General features: G+C 36.7%; 1 long non-coding RNA gene across 5 annotated transcripts in view; it reads right to left on the bottom strand.

The window, feature by feature from the left end:
• The window catches only part of LOC132678708 (uncharacterized), a 234,296-nt gene that overhangs the window by 134,995 nt on the left and 84,702 nt on the right, over positions 1–14,599 (bottom strand). The gene's annotated exons all lie outside the window — the stretch shown is intronic.

Raw genomic sequence — 14,599 nt, 5'->3', positions numbered from 1 at the left:
GTGATAGTCCTAAAGTAAATGGACAAAAGATATTTTAAATAAAGTAAGTAGACAAATGATCTTATAAGTTTACAAGAGAAAAACAACCAAATAGAAAATTCACAAAAGAAATGAAAGAGCAGTCAGATACCAAGAACCCCTCTTCTACCCCGGCAAAACATAGGTAGCTGGCTTTTTATTTTTCAGAGAGGTTAAAACGGTTTTGGTTTTTAATGTTTGTTTATTTATTTATTTATTTTTAACATTTTTATTTTTTATTTTTGAAAGACAGAGACAGAGCATGAGTGGGGGATGTGCAGAGAGAGAGGGAGACACAGAATCCAAAGCAGGCTCCAGGCTCTGAACTATCAGCACAGAGACCGACGCAGGGCTCAAACTCACAGACTGCGAGATCGTGACCTGAGCCGAAGTCGGGTATTTACCCAACTGAGCCACCCAGGTGCCAGATGGGGTTTTTAAATAAGGGGACACCAGGCACAGTTGAGAATGTGATAGTGTATGATAGTGAAAAGAGAACAATTCACTGAATGTATACATACTGTACATTAAGACCTCCAACCTCTCACCCATTTAGTTTCCAGAAAATTGACAACTAGAACTTCACTTTTTAGGCAGGAAATTGAAAGGGTCTCCTCTGAAGAATTTGAGCAGGTCAAGAGGAAAGATCTCAGGATATTGACATTATAATTTCCCACAACTGGGGGTGCCTGGATGGCTGAGTCCATTAAGCGTCCAACTCTTGGTTTCAGCTCAGGTCATGATCTCATGGTTTCAGGAGTTCGAGCCCCACATCAGGTTCTATGCTGACAGTGTGGAACCTGCTTGGGATTCTTTCTCTCTCCCTCTCTCTCTGCACCTCCTCTGCTCACACTGTCTCTGTGTCTCTCAAAGATAAATAAATGAATAAACTTAAAAAAAAAAATCTCCCACAACTGAATGGCCCAACTTGATCATCTTACAGTGCAGCTTGCAGAAATCACTAGTTGTCAGGAAAAGGAAATTAAAGCAATGATGTGCAAGGAAGCAGGCTTTCCAGAGCACAAGCAGCTGGAAGCAAAACTCCTGTTTAGAGTCACCTGGTCTATGACTATGTTCTCACCACAGATGAGAATGTAGCCTGTTAACACTATGTGATTCAAGACAAGGGACAGCATAATGCTTATCAACATTCCCTTAAATACAAGTACAAGTTTTTCTGAAAAAGTGATGTCAGCTTTGAGAAAAAGAGAAATATTATATAGCAAAAATGTGCCCCAGTCTACAAGGACCGAACTATACATAGATTGGCAGTTAGGGGCCATGAACAAGCCTTGCTGAGATGTCTGTGGTCATCCCACTTTCTCTACTTACATCTGGAATGGATGGTGTGTGTGTGTGTGTGTGTGTGTGTGTGTGTGTGTTCCTGCCAATCTATAACTGGAATGTTGCAGATTGGGTTAAGAGTGGGAATAGGACAAAAATCCAAATCACCACAGTCAGAGTCCCAAGGAGTACTTAGAATCTGAAGGAGGGAATGTAAGCTAAGTATGTCCTGGATGTAAACTGACGAGTCTAAGGCAGGAGACCACTGGGTCACTGAGGAAAGTGTGACATCAGTGGATTTTTGAACAATGACTTCTATCAAAAACTACTCATATTTGTTGGATAATAAATTTTTTATTGGTCCAAGCAAGACCCTTCTCTTTTTTATTAACTTATTCCCTTTTATCCCCATCCCCCATTCTCATAAGCAACTATTTCTGATATATTTAAAATGTACACGTATTCTTATAAAATGTATATTGTTGCTTTTTAAATACGTATTTTAAATTCACACAAATCTCATTCTGTTTCTAATCTTTTTACTCAGGACTGTATTTTAAAAAAATTTAATATTTATTTTTGAGAGTGAGAGACACAGAGTGCAAGTGGGGGAGGATCAGAGAGAGGGAGACACAGAAACTGAAGCAGGGTCCAGGCTCTGAGCTGTCAGCACAGAGCCTGAGGCAGGGCTCAAACTCACCAACAGTGAGATCAGACCTGAGTTGAAGTTGGATGTTCAACTGACTGAGCCACCCAGGCACTCCACTCTGGACTATATTTTTAAGATCAATTCATGTAAGTTATGTGTATGACTGCCCCATAGGTGCATATAATGAGCATCTACCATATTTTATTTCTTTATTTTATTTGTATATTTAAGTATATATTAATATGCAAACTAATATATTCCTAAGGTAAAGAAGAGTGGTAGTCATTCAAAGGCCATAAAGAAATTGGAGTTCAACACTTATGACTTAGACAGACAAGGTAGTAAGAACAGGGCTCAGAAAAATAATGGGGTTTAAAAAGTAAATATACAATATTATTCCCTGTGCTGTACTTTTCATCTCCATGACTTATTTATTTTATAACTAGAAATCTGTAACTCTTAATCCCCTTCATCTATTTTCCCATCCCCCACCCTCCTCCCCTCTGGCAACCACCACTTTGTTCTCTGTATTTAAGAGTCTATTTGGTTTTTGTTTGTTTTGATTTTTAGATTCCACATATAAGGCAGGCACTGAGTAATGCATAGAATTGTTAAATCACTATGTTGTACACCTGAAACTAATATAAATTGTATGTCATTACACTTTCATAATAAATAAAAATTTTTTAAAGATAAATATAGGTTAAAGACCCCAAACGACTCTATTTGTCTTAAATGACCCCATTATTTCTATTATCTAATAATAGTTTGAAAGTTTATCTAAGTGTCTAAGAATCTAAGTGTCTCTTGTCTTTCAAATATTGAAGGCCTACAACTTTTTGTTAATTAATAGACATTGGTTTTCAGCTTTAGGTTTATAGAAAATTTGAGCAGAAAGTACAGAGTTCTCACATATATCCTCTCTCCACAAGTCTCCCTCTCCACAGTTTCCCCTCTTGCTAACATCTTCAATTAGTGCGGTACACTTCTATAGTTGATGAGCCAGCAATGATATATTGTTAACTAAAATGCATATATGTTATATACTCTATGAGTTTTGATAAATGTATAATGATATGTATCCACCATTCCAGTATCATACAGAATAGTTTCATGGCCCTAAAACACTCTGTTCCACTTATTCATCCTTTCTTTCCTCCCTCCTCCTGAACCACTGGCAACCACTGATCTTTTTACTGTCTCTATAGTTTTGCCCTTTGGCCCATAACTTTATTTCTTTAGTATTCCCCTTGAAAAGAAGTTGGCCTTATTTTCCTTTTTAGGCATTTTGTGTTCCAGTAATGCCTGACATAAGAAACAACTGAGACCTGTACATTAAATTTCTGAATGTTAAAGCTGAGACAGAAGGAAAGAAATTGAAACTACAAATTTGGGAGTAACATAGAAATTTCAATACACAGTTTAGTAAGACAATATATATCATGGAATATCAGAGCTAGTGAACAAAGAAAAACTGTAGCTCAAAATTATAGAAAAAATTCACATGAACTATCTATTAATCAACCATCATTTTAAGTAATATAAATAAATGTTAAAATGGACATAGCAACATAAATTCATTAATATTTTGAAAAAAGTAAATATTCTATCACTAAAGTCTTATAGGTCTTTGTCATCATTCTCTAACCCTTGAATAATATGAAACAGTATAATGTGTAGTCCTAGTGCCGAAATTTAATTTCTAGAATCTGACTCTGATTCTGAAATGGGGGAACTCAAAGTGGGGCTGGCACATCTAGAGGAAAGAAAACAAGATACTTTCAAAACTTCCTGGTGGTATTGACAAGGAGCTAGCTCAATTCAAAGGGCTTTCATTGGCCAAAATGTGATGAGTGTGAATGTGTATCAAAAAGAAACTGTTTATGACTATAGAATGACATTATCTGAGTATGTGAAACGCCATAAACATATACTTGAAACATGAAACATACTTGTAAGCTCACACTGTGCATCAAGAATTGACATGTCTGTAGACATTTGCCTAAGTGGAAGCATGTAGGCTATTAGGGTAAGTTATTTTGGAATGGCATTGTGGGCTGTACACAGTGAAAAAAATTTTTCATTTCTTTCCTCTACTGTGTAGAGACATTATTATTGGCATCTATGCATCCCACTAAGGTACTTGGAACCAGGAGAAAAATCACGCCAAAGTATGCTATATTGATCCTGCCCATTGTGGCCACTCAACTACCAATAACATTCTGGATTCCCAAGTAACTACATAGGGAACTAACAGTGTGCATGAGTGTGTTGAGAATGATCAGTTTATGCCAATCCATAATTCCCCCCAAAATGCTGCAAGATAGGATATCAAGTTACACACAAAACAGTTTAGGAGAGACATCAAAATGTTAACAGTGATTTTTATCTAAATAGCTGGATTTAACATGAGTTTCACTCTCTTATTTATAAAAACAATATTATAAAAAAAGAGGTTTTGTTTTTAAAATTAAAAAAATTAAACTTCCCATGAGTTTCTTTGAATGCAACAATAATGGAATGTGTTGTTTAAGAGCAGCAGGATTCTGTCCTGATAGTTCTACACAGAAGGGCTAAACTGCTGAAGTTATACAAACAGTGCAAAAGGGAGGGTTTTGAACCCTAGTACCAACAATGTGTGAATGTGGGGCATGTTTTAGCTCCCTTGAACTTCAGTTTCTTCATATGTAAAGTGGAGAAAATACTACCTACTTCATGATTGTTGTGAGAACTGAAGATACATTGATGGCATGGCACATATACATATCTCATAAGCATATATATTATAACTGTCCCAGTCATAAACTATTTCACAGCAGTAAGAAAGGGGAATACAAATACATAGCCACATTTGCTTGAATTTGCATAAAGAAACTCTGGGAGGATAAATATGTGGGAAATAAGTACAGTTTCTTGGCTTGGGGAGAAGAGGGGAAACAGGATGGATGGGAGAAAGTAGAAATGAGACTTTCCACTTTACCTCTTTATACTATTTTGATTGGTTTTAAAATAAAATTAAATCAACTTCACAATAAATTTAAAAATTTCCCCTCCAAACTCTATCTACCAGGTCTAAATATTTTGCATGATACTTAGTCATTTCTCATGTTTCTGATGATAAATTATCACAGATTCATTTCCACATCCCTGCCTTCAGAAATAGGAATCTGTGATCCTCAGTGATTGCCAGTTAGCACTGCAAAACAAAATATGGTTCAGCTTCTTCACATCAGACTCCCAACTTCCTAGTAAAAGCCTGCTCCGTGTTCTGTGCAGCAAGAAAATTCTTGTGCATCAGAAAATCATAGATAGGTTGATTTTAGGTAACCACATAATTTGTTACTATTTTGGATTCTTCCTTTTTTTTATGAATTCTGAGGAAAATATATTTGGCCAACTAGATTTCTTTGGGAATACCAAATGTCCTGGCCCAGAATAAACAACAGTTGACTACAGTATCTAATACTAATTTCAATATCTGCTAATGCCAATTATTCTACTGCCTTGCTAAGAAGTTCTAATGTTGAGAAAGTCCAGAGTAGAAAATGGGATCATAATGCTTTGATGCATTACAGTAGGAAGGCTATTAATTTTTTTCACAGATGATTTGTTTCTCCTGGGTGGGCAGAAAATAGAGTGTAGGTAAGGGTGCTATTAGTTTACATTCAGTGTTGGTGTTAAAACTTTCTCTCTGCTCAAGGAATCTAGAGAGATAATTACTACTTGTAATAAATTCTTTATATTCAAAATTTGACATATTACAAGGTTTGCTAATAACAATATTCATGCAGACCCTAAATCCTTCTGATTTATTTTCTCTATTGGGGGAAAGTTTCTTTAAAAAGATTTGAGAATCTGGTTGAACTGCATAACTCTGATGATTTTTTTCAGCTCAGATAATTCAGGAAATGAAAATGTAAGCTATTCATGCCTAAAATGAAGATGTACTATAATTGGAGATCCAGAAAAAGCATTAACCTAGTTTAAAACACATGTCCTTTATTAGGGGAGGAGCACGAACTTTTAAAATATAGCTTAAAGTTCTGTTTTCACTATTTCTGCCTTCATTTTCAGAAATGCCCATACCAAAATTTGATGATTTTATGCCAACATAGACAAGGAAACAGAGAGATTGAACAATCTCAGGGATTTTTCTCCTGTACCTTTAATTCTAGGTAGAGTGCCCTGCTTGGTAGTGGGACAAAATGTAGCCTGACTGAAGTGACAGGTCTAAGCTCTGAATCAATCCTGAAACTCAAGCCTTTAATTTCCAGTTGCACTTAATTAAAATGAAAGGGATATATGGCATAGAAATCATTGTCACATCTGTAAGCACACTAGTCTTCCCCTTTAGGAAAAGGCAACATTTTTCTTCCAGAGCGCTTGTACAATCTCCCTTAGTTTAGAAAAATAGAATCCCAGTTGATGTTCCAGTTGGAATGCTGAACAAGAATACATTAACCTTGAGTATGTGGAACCTAAAAGAAGACAATATCCAAATGTATTTTCTCGTTTCTTAACTTTCCACATGGATGCCAATGGCTTCCAGATGTATAGTTCTCACTCATATTTTTGCCTTTGATAAAAGCCATTTGTACATTCACCTGAACCCCAAGCCCACTATCTTGTTCCCACTTCAGAGCATTGTACAGTTTTTTTCTTCTGATTGGACCACTCTTTCTTGGATCAGCACATGTCATCTTCCATGTCATTCAGATTTCAATTTAAAAAGAAGCCTTCCCTTCACATCATCTTACCCTATATTATCCTCATATGACACTTTCAGTGTCTGAAATTCTCATTTATGTTAATTATATGCTGATTTCTGTTTCTTTCCAGCTAGAATCTTAGTTCATTCAAGGCTAGGATATCTGTCTTGTTTACCTCTATCTACATGGTCCATTACAAACAAATAAATGGCTGTAAACTACTTAACAAAAGAATTACAGTCCTCTATCCTCAGAAATGGTATTCTAGTAGGTAACCAAAAGTTATTCAGTCTCAAATACTCTACCACTATCCTCAAATGTGACCAAACAAAACTAATCACTTAATTCCAGTTTAAAGCCAAAAGAAATACTTACTAAACACTAATTCCCTACACCCAGATTCAAAGTATTTAAGAAAGTGAAAGACTCAAAAATTGTTTTGACACTATGTGACCTTATTTTGCTAACTGAATATCATAAAATCTGAATGTATGTGCATAATAAATTGTGCAAGGAAGCCATAAGTCATAGTATCAAAGTTTGAATCCATACTTGAATAAGGTTATAAGGAGGGGGATATTTTAACTCGTTCAGAGTACTAATATGTACATTAATAATGTAACTATTACTGGGATACATGGCTGATTCAGTTGGAAGAGCGAGTGGCTCTTGATCTTGTGTTCGTGAGTTCGAGCCCCATGTTGGGTATAGAGATTGCTTAAATAAATAGACAAATCCTTAAAAAAAATATTGTAACTATTATTACTAATTTTATAAATAATTAGTTGTAAAATTTTTAGAAAAAATTAAAATATCTTTAAGAAGACTCTTGTACCAGGGCACATGGGTGGCTCAATAGGTTGAATGTCTAACTTTGGCTCAGGTCATGATCTTGCAGTATAGAGTGTCAGGCTCTATACTGACAGTGTGGAGCCTGCCTCAGATTCTCTCTCTCTCTCTCTCTCTCTCTGCCCCTCCCCTGTTCACTCTCTGTCTCTGTCTCTCTCTCTCAAGACTAAATAAACATTAAAATAATAATAATAAAAGACTTGTACCAAAAATGTGTCTTCAAGATATGAAACATGAGTTTGTTATATTGTCAGGAAAAATGACAAAGAGGAAAATAACTAATAGAAACACAGAAGAACCCAACCAAAAACGTTAAATTTACTTTTTAGCTATTTAGTCATATTAGGTATATAAGTCTATGAGGTGTTAAGTATAGCCGGGGCAAGATAAAAAGGGATATATGGCATAGAGTTCAACAAAGCAGTTGAAAATCAACAATTACATGTGGTTAAACTTTGACATACCGAAGATTTCCTAAATGCCAAACATTGCAATGGCAATGGCGTATCCTCTCAGTTAAAGCACCCAAGGAGGCTCTGAGTGTTATCCCTACTTTCCAATTGAAGAAACATAGACTTAGAGAGACTAATGAACCTCTCCAAAGTCAAAGAGTGAGCAGTATTACAGCAAGAATTCCAACCTGTATCTTTCCATCTCCACAGCCCATTCTGTTTCTACGTTACCCTACACTATGTAAGTATGTGCTTTTTTATTAATTACCAACATCTTTGCCTGAAAGTTCCTATTTTCATTGTGGGCTGGATCTCCATGGTTGGATACTTAAAACTTAGCATTATAATTAATCATTTTTATGTTGTCATTAACAAATAAAATAGGAAAAGGGAAGTGCCTCTTGAGATATATCAGAACAGTAACCAAGCCATTTCTCAGGCCAATATTTATGTTCCCATAAGGCCAAGGGCAAGCTTTGTTTTCATCTTGAAAAGTTTTTTTCTGCTACTAATTTGGAGGATGCATAGAAAGCAAGTGTACAGGCTAAGTTAAATTGTGAAAAGCAAGATACAATGAGAAATAATGTACTTAGATTCAGATGAATCATTCAGGCTTTGGGACTAATGTACAGCAAATTGAGCTCAGTCCAGAGAAAATGTAGATAAAATGAGTTTAGGAGCAAATAATGGGATGCGGAAATACATTTTAAATGGAACAATGCTTCAGTTTAATAGTTAAGAAACTATTTTAAGAACCAAGGCAAAAAAATTCTCATAAAATTGACTAGTCTCTATGCAGGCATAGCAGAACAAACTGATACGGTAGATAAGGTGATGGTTGTATTGCTAGAAGCTTATAAGTCAAATAAAAAAATGATATTGACAATGTTTTGATATGGTGAAGGGGATTAAAAATGTCATTCAATAGAGATTTTCCTACCTTTCCACAAACATTTTCAAATATTATCAGAAGATTAAGTGCTCTCTAAACCATGAGTGAGTAAGACAAGTCTGAATCTTGACTCTACCTTTATTAGCTTTGTGATGAAAGGAAGACACCAATTTCTCTAAGCTTCCTGATCAACTAAAATAGAGTTAATTGCCACCTCACAAAGTGGTTAGGAATAAATAAGATGGTGCATGTGAGAGGAGTTTGTGATCTGTAAAGCATTATAAAAGTGAAAGTTTAAATGTTAATAATAATAATAATAGAAATTAAAATGAAAGGTGATATCCTACAGGAAGTGTTATTACCTTACTTAGTGAAAATTAAAATACATGTGTTTATAAATGCATAAAGAAGTTAGATAATATTAGAACCATAACTAGTGACTTGCAAGGCTATCTATGATATTAAGTAAAAGAAACAACTTGCATACAGCATGATTTTATTTCAATAACAAGCAATAAATATGCTTATATGCTTGGATATATTTGTTTGGAGGAGAAAGTTGTGGAAGGAGTCATTTCAGGTTGTGAGGGGAATGAAGGAGTTGTTCAACTTTCATATAAAGCACACACGCACACACACACATAGCTGTATCATGTGCTTTCTTAACCACAAGTCCATATTATATTTGTAATGTGAGAAACAAAGGGGATTTTTAAAAATAATACTAGTAACATAAACCCTTAAAAGCAATATTAATAATATCCAAAAAGATTACCAAATTATGTAGCAGTATCCAAATTTATAGAATCACATGTCTTGTTACCAGTTATTCTAGCTGATTACTCAACATGCTTCAAGTCAACTTTGAACTACCATCACAAACCACAAAGTAGGGCAGCTTCACTGCCCACCAAAATCATCCCTGTAACATCAAAGTAAAGGGCATACCATGGGATCTGAACCTAGCCTGAGGGCTCAGGGGCTTTGTGGCATCTGAAACTCTGATGGAGTGTGGGTCACAGGGAGTGGGAGAGGGAGCACTTGTTAATAAGGACCTTAATGCATACCATGAAGCTTTTCAAATTTGGGAGCCTTCAGGCTACCCAAGAGCTCCATCTACCTAGATGATATAGGGGAGTCAGTATATTGTATTGGTTTGCTGAGTTTCAAGCCATTTCAGGTGTATCTTCCACCTACAGTTAGTATGGGAAAAGTAGTGGCCATGTTTTCTGTTTCTTTTCAATTCATTTAGAAAAGGCTCAGAAAGGGGCACTTGGGTGGCTCAGTTGGTTAAGCATCCAACTGTTGGTTTCGGCTCAGGTCATGATCTCATGGTTCGTGGGTTCAAGCTCCACATCAGGCTCTGTGCTGATGGCATGGAGCCTGCTTGGGATTCTGTCTCCCTCTCTCTCTGCCCCTCCCCTGCTTGCTCTCTATCTATCTCTGTCTCAAAAATAAATAAAGAAACATTAGAAAAGGCTCAGAAAGCATAGAAACTCTATAAAGGAATATGACCAGATACACAAAACAAGCATTTTATGTTTAAAGGCTCCAAGTCAGAGAAAGCCTAATGAGAATCAAGAAATGAATTTTAAAGAAATGTGTAGCACTCTGCTTCTCTTTTCTAATCCTTTGTTTTTTGTTTTATCAAAGTCTGCTTCTGTGGAGAGAAATTATGATGTTTGCCAGAGCAGATGTTTATGTGACAAATCAGAGAAGGCATTGGAGATGTTTAGGAGGGGAAGTGAAAATCTTCGTGAGCAAGGCAGTATTTATCATTCTTTGGTGACTTCTCCAAAGTGTTAATAAGTTTTCCCCAGGTGTTTGGAGTGGTTCCCTATCCCTTACCCCTGCTCAGAGAGGGAGACCTCCCACAGAAGGAACACTTACTCAATTGCTGTATATAAAGACTAAAATGTTGTCATTTCATTAAAAATGTTTTCATTTCCTCTGGAAACACTTCTTTGAATTCAGGGACCTCTTTGTTCTCACCGAGGGATCCTAAGGTGTTTCACTTTAGTGGCCATTTGAGAATGGAACCTATTGTGGGTCCTTGGTTTTCCCAGCTGACCCTGTCGTACCTTCAAAACAGCATCCAAACCACAGAGGTACATCTTTGAAAGAGGCCAAAGGCTTTGAGATGGATATTCTTCTATCTAAATTGAGAGATGAGATGGGGCGCCTGGGTGGCTTAGTTGGTTAAGAGTCAGACTTCAGCTCAGGTCATGGATCTCAAGGTCTGTGGGTTCGAGCCCTGCATCAGACTCTGTGCTGACAGCTCAGAGCCTGAAGCCTGCTTTGGATTCTGTGTGTCCCTCTCTCTCTGCCCCTCTCCAGCTTGCACTCTGTCTCTCTTTCTCAAAAATAAATAAACATTAAAAAAATTTTTTAAATTGAGAGATGAGCTGGTACAGAGAGGAGTGCTCTTCTAATCTATTCAAACAAATGATACGGAAGGGAGCCAGTGTTAAGAAAATGAAGGCTGCCTCTCGCCAGGGGATTGCTCTAGCTATGTAGCAGGTAGACTCAGAGGGAAAAGCTCTGGCTCCTCCACAGAAAGGCATGAGCCCAACAATGTTCCTTTGAACATGAAATGTTGCCTGTTGGCTCTGCAGAATACATTGGACTCTGTTCTAGCAATATTTACTGGGCCTAGTCAGCCTGGGTTCCAGCTTGGGAACACTTGAACAGACACATTTAAAGCCAGTCTTTCTTTACGCCTTCAAGGTACAAGAACAGCGACAGTAATTCACAGGACTGTATTCAGAAAACCTAAACGTTACATGAAAGAGAATGTTTGAAGGGAAGAAATTCTCCAAAGGTGGGCAAAGAAAAGAAAAGAAAAGAAAAGAAGGTGGTGGTAGAGTTGCCGATTCATGGAGTTGAAGAGTTCTGGGCCTAACTGGGTTTCTCAATAGTATCCAGTACTGGAAATGCTGGCTCCCCAGGGTCTTCTGCTCTTTGTTTCTTACGAGATGTTAAGGAAGATTAGCATCTCCTCACAGACTTAGGGGCAGAGGAAAAAAAAAGAAGAAGTTCTAATAGAAAGTTGGAAGTGAACAAAATGTTTTAACAAACATTGAAATATGGACAGATATTCTATTTAAAGTGTGGTCATCCTTTTATTGGTTTGTTTTATAAAAATATGCTAAGAAAATTAGATTTAAAGAAGCTTTCTGAATCTCAAAGAATGAGCTTTTATAGAAATCCAAAGGAGCTTTAGCAAACCTTAAGATTTGTCAAAAGATGATGAAATGCAACTAGATGAGTTTGGAGAGGTGACAAGTTCAAATATTGAAGCAGTAATGAGCTTGAGAGCACGCCAGGAGATGAAAGAGATTTTTTGGCACTTTGGGGGAAAAACAACTACCTTTCTTGGTACATAACATGTAGCACCTTTTTTATATAGTTTACAAAAGAAAAAGTTATTCACTTCCTAAAGTAAAGCTTGCTATAAAGCCTCATTGGCTGTGTCTTTGAAAAACATCAATCACATCAAGAGAAATGGGTACAAATTCTTAGCCATGGTATAACTTTAAAATTCCATTTTCAGAAAAAAAATCTAGATAATTAGGCTTTCATGAATACATATTTAGACAATTTAGACAAGCCACTTTTATTTTGCAAAAGTTAAGTTTGAATGCAGCAAGATGTTAAGCTTTGAACAGTGTCACTGACACATTTTTCAATGATGGATCGCACTTGGAAGAATGAAAGCTTGAATTCAGCTCAGTGTCTGGTTTGCCCTTTGTATGAGAATGAGTTCCTGAGAACCCCACTGCAAGGGTGTGGAGAGAGAGCTCCTGGAGAGTGGGACAGGGCCTGAAACCTTATGTTGTAGTTATTTTTGCTATCAAGTTAACAGTGTTGTTATCAGTGCAACTATAATTTTAAATGGACCTTTCAGACTAACAAATAGCAGCTTCTAAAAATAAATTGGTTTTCTTCCCATCTATTAAGTAAAACTATGTGTCATTGTTAACTTAATTTCTTTTATATACATTACAAAAAAAAAAAAAAAAAACAAACAAAAAAAAACCTTAGAAAAGACAAGTGCCCAAGCCATTTTTATTGAATGTGCAGATAACTTGATTGTCCTTGCCTCACTAAATTTCTTTGCTGTGTTGGAACTGTGATTACTTTCTGGGAACTTAGAAAGCATTTTTTTTAGTAAAGATGTGTTTCTGGGGAAGTGGCTGTGAGAGGTTTACCATGGAATAAATGGACTTCAAAGAACTCTGGTAGACCACTTGTGACAGACTCAGGTTCTCTGTCCCCTGCACCCTTTCTTTCCTACTTAGCCTCCCTCTTGGTGAAGGGAGGTTGTTTTTTTTGGTTTTTTTGTTGTTTTGGTTTTTGTTTGTTTTTTTTTTGACACAGTTACATCAGAGTTGTGCTATGAGGGCTGTGCTCTTAACACCAGAGAGGCTGGTTTTATATAACAGATTCCATCCCAAGGAATCTGAAAAGTTTAAGCCAAATCCCACGGAGGGCAGTGAGGTGCCACCAACTCTGATTCCTCATCACCTTCCAGAATAGACCCAGGAACACTGGTTTCCCCAGCTCTGACCAATGGGGAGGGTAGAGGAGTAAAAGAAGGGAGGAAGGGGGAGATCACTAGGGAGAAAAGGGGCCTAGAGTCAGGCTAAAAGAGCATAATGAGAACAGAATTAAAAATTTGGCATCATACTCTGGACTCTCAGAATGCTTGCAGTCAGCTACTAGTAAGATTGTATTTTTTCTGGCAATGGACTGTACATGCATACCTCCTCAGACATTACAGAGTGTAATAGAGGGTTACATGCAGATTGTAAAATAAACTGCTAAATGTTCAGAAAATAAAATCTATTTTACACATGGCAGTATTCTCTAATGCAATGTGGACTTTTGAGGATTATTTAAATTAACAGTAACAGCAAGATGGCTTCAAACCCTTCTTACCTCTAAAAGAAACTTGGCCCCAATTGTCCATTTATTAAGAATAAGCTTAAATGGGTAAGACAAAATGATGAAAGTAGTAATCCAAGTTAGAAAGCCAGATGAAGTCAGCTATCAGATACTGATTTTCATTGTCCCTACATACTGTAGAAGACCTTGTGTAGAGACAGGGACTTTTTATACAGCATTTATGTGACTTGAGATTGCTTTTATGCAGACTGCATTATGACTGTATTGTGTATTATGCTGTGTTAGCTGCTCTTTCAGCATGATTCATAAAATCAGGAGAGAGTGGGCTCTTCCGAATTCTAATTATTGTAACTATTTCAATCATATGGAAAGAACAGGAGAAATGACACACAGTGATTCTCTTATTATTTGATCCTCAAACAAACACAGGTATTTGCTATATCCCACTAAGTGGTCAGGCATGCAAGGAACTTGAGCAATATCATTCTTTCATCCATCTGGCTTGGCACAGTCATCTTGAATGATACCAAGATGAAAGCAACTTCCTGACCCACAGGATGTTATGGCTCAGCCCAACGGGTTTATCCTGCAGGCTGTAGTAATGGCATTTTACACTGTGCTTCTGCCAGATATATGACATCCTAGATACCTTGTGGATTTCTTTTCCTTCAGGTTTAAGGTAAAATGCCACTTCCTCAAAAACGCACTCCTGATGTGAGTAGAGTTTCCAGACACTCAACCCTTCCTCATTATTGTCTCTTACTGCACCCTATTTTTGCCATACTTCTAACACAGTGTAATTAGATATTTATTTTCCACTTACATAGCAGCAAGCACA

This window comes from Panthera onca, chromosome A2 (genome assembly GCF_046562875.1).
Source record: "Panthera onca isolate mPanOnc1 chromosome A2, mPanOnc1 haplotype 2, whole genome shotgun sequence".
Classification (NCBI taxonomy): Eukaryota; Metazoa; Chordata; class Mammalia; order Carnivora; family Felidae; genus Panthera; species Panthera onca.
Note: the sequence above shows the minus strand (reverse complement) of the source record. Positions and strands in the feature narration are given on the sequence as shown.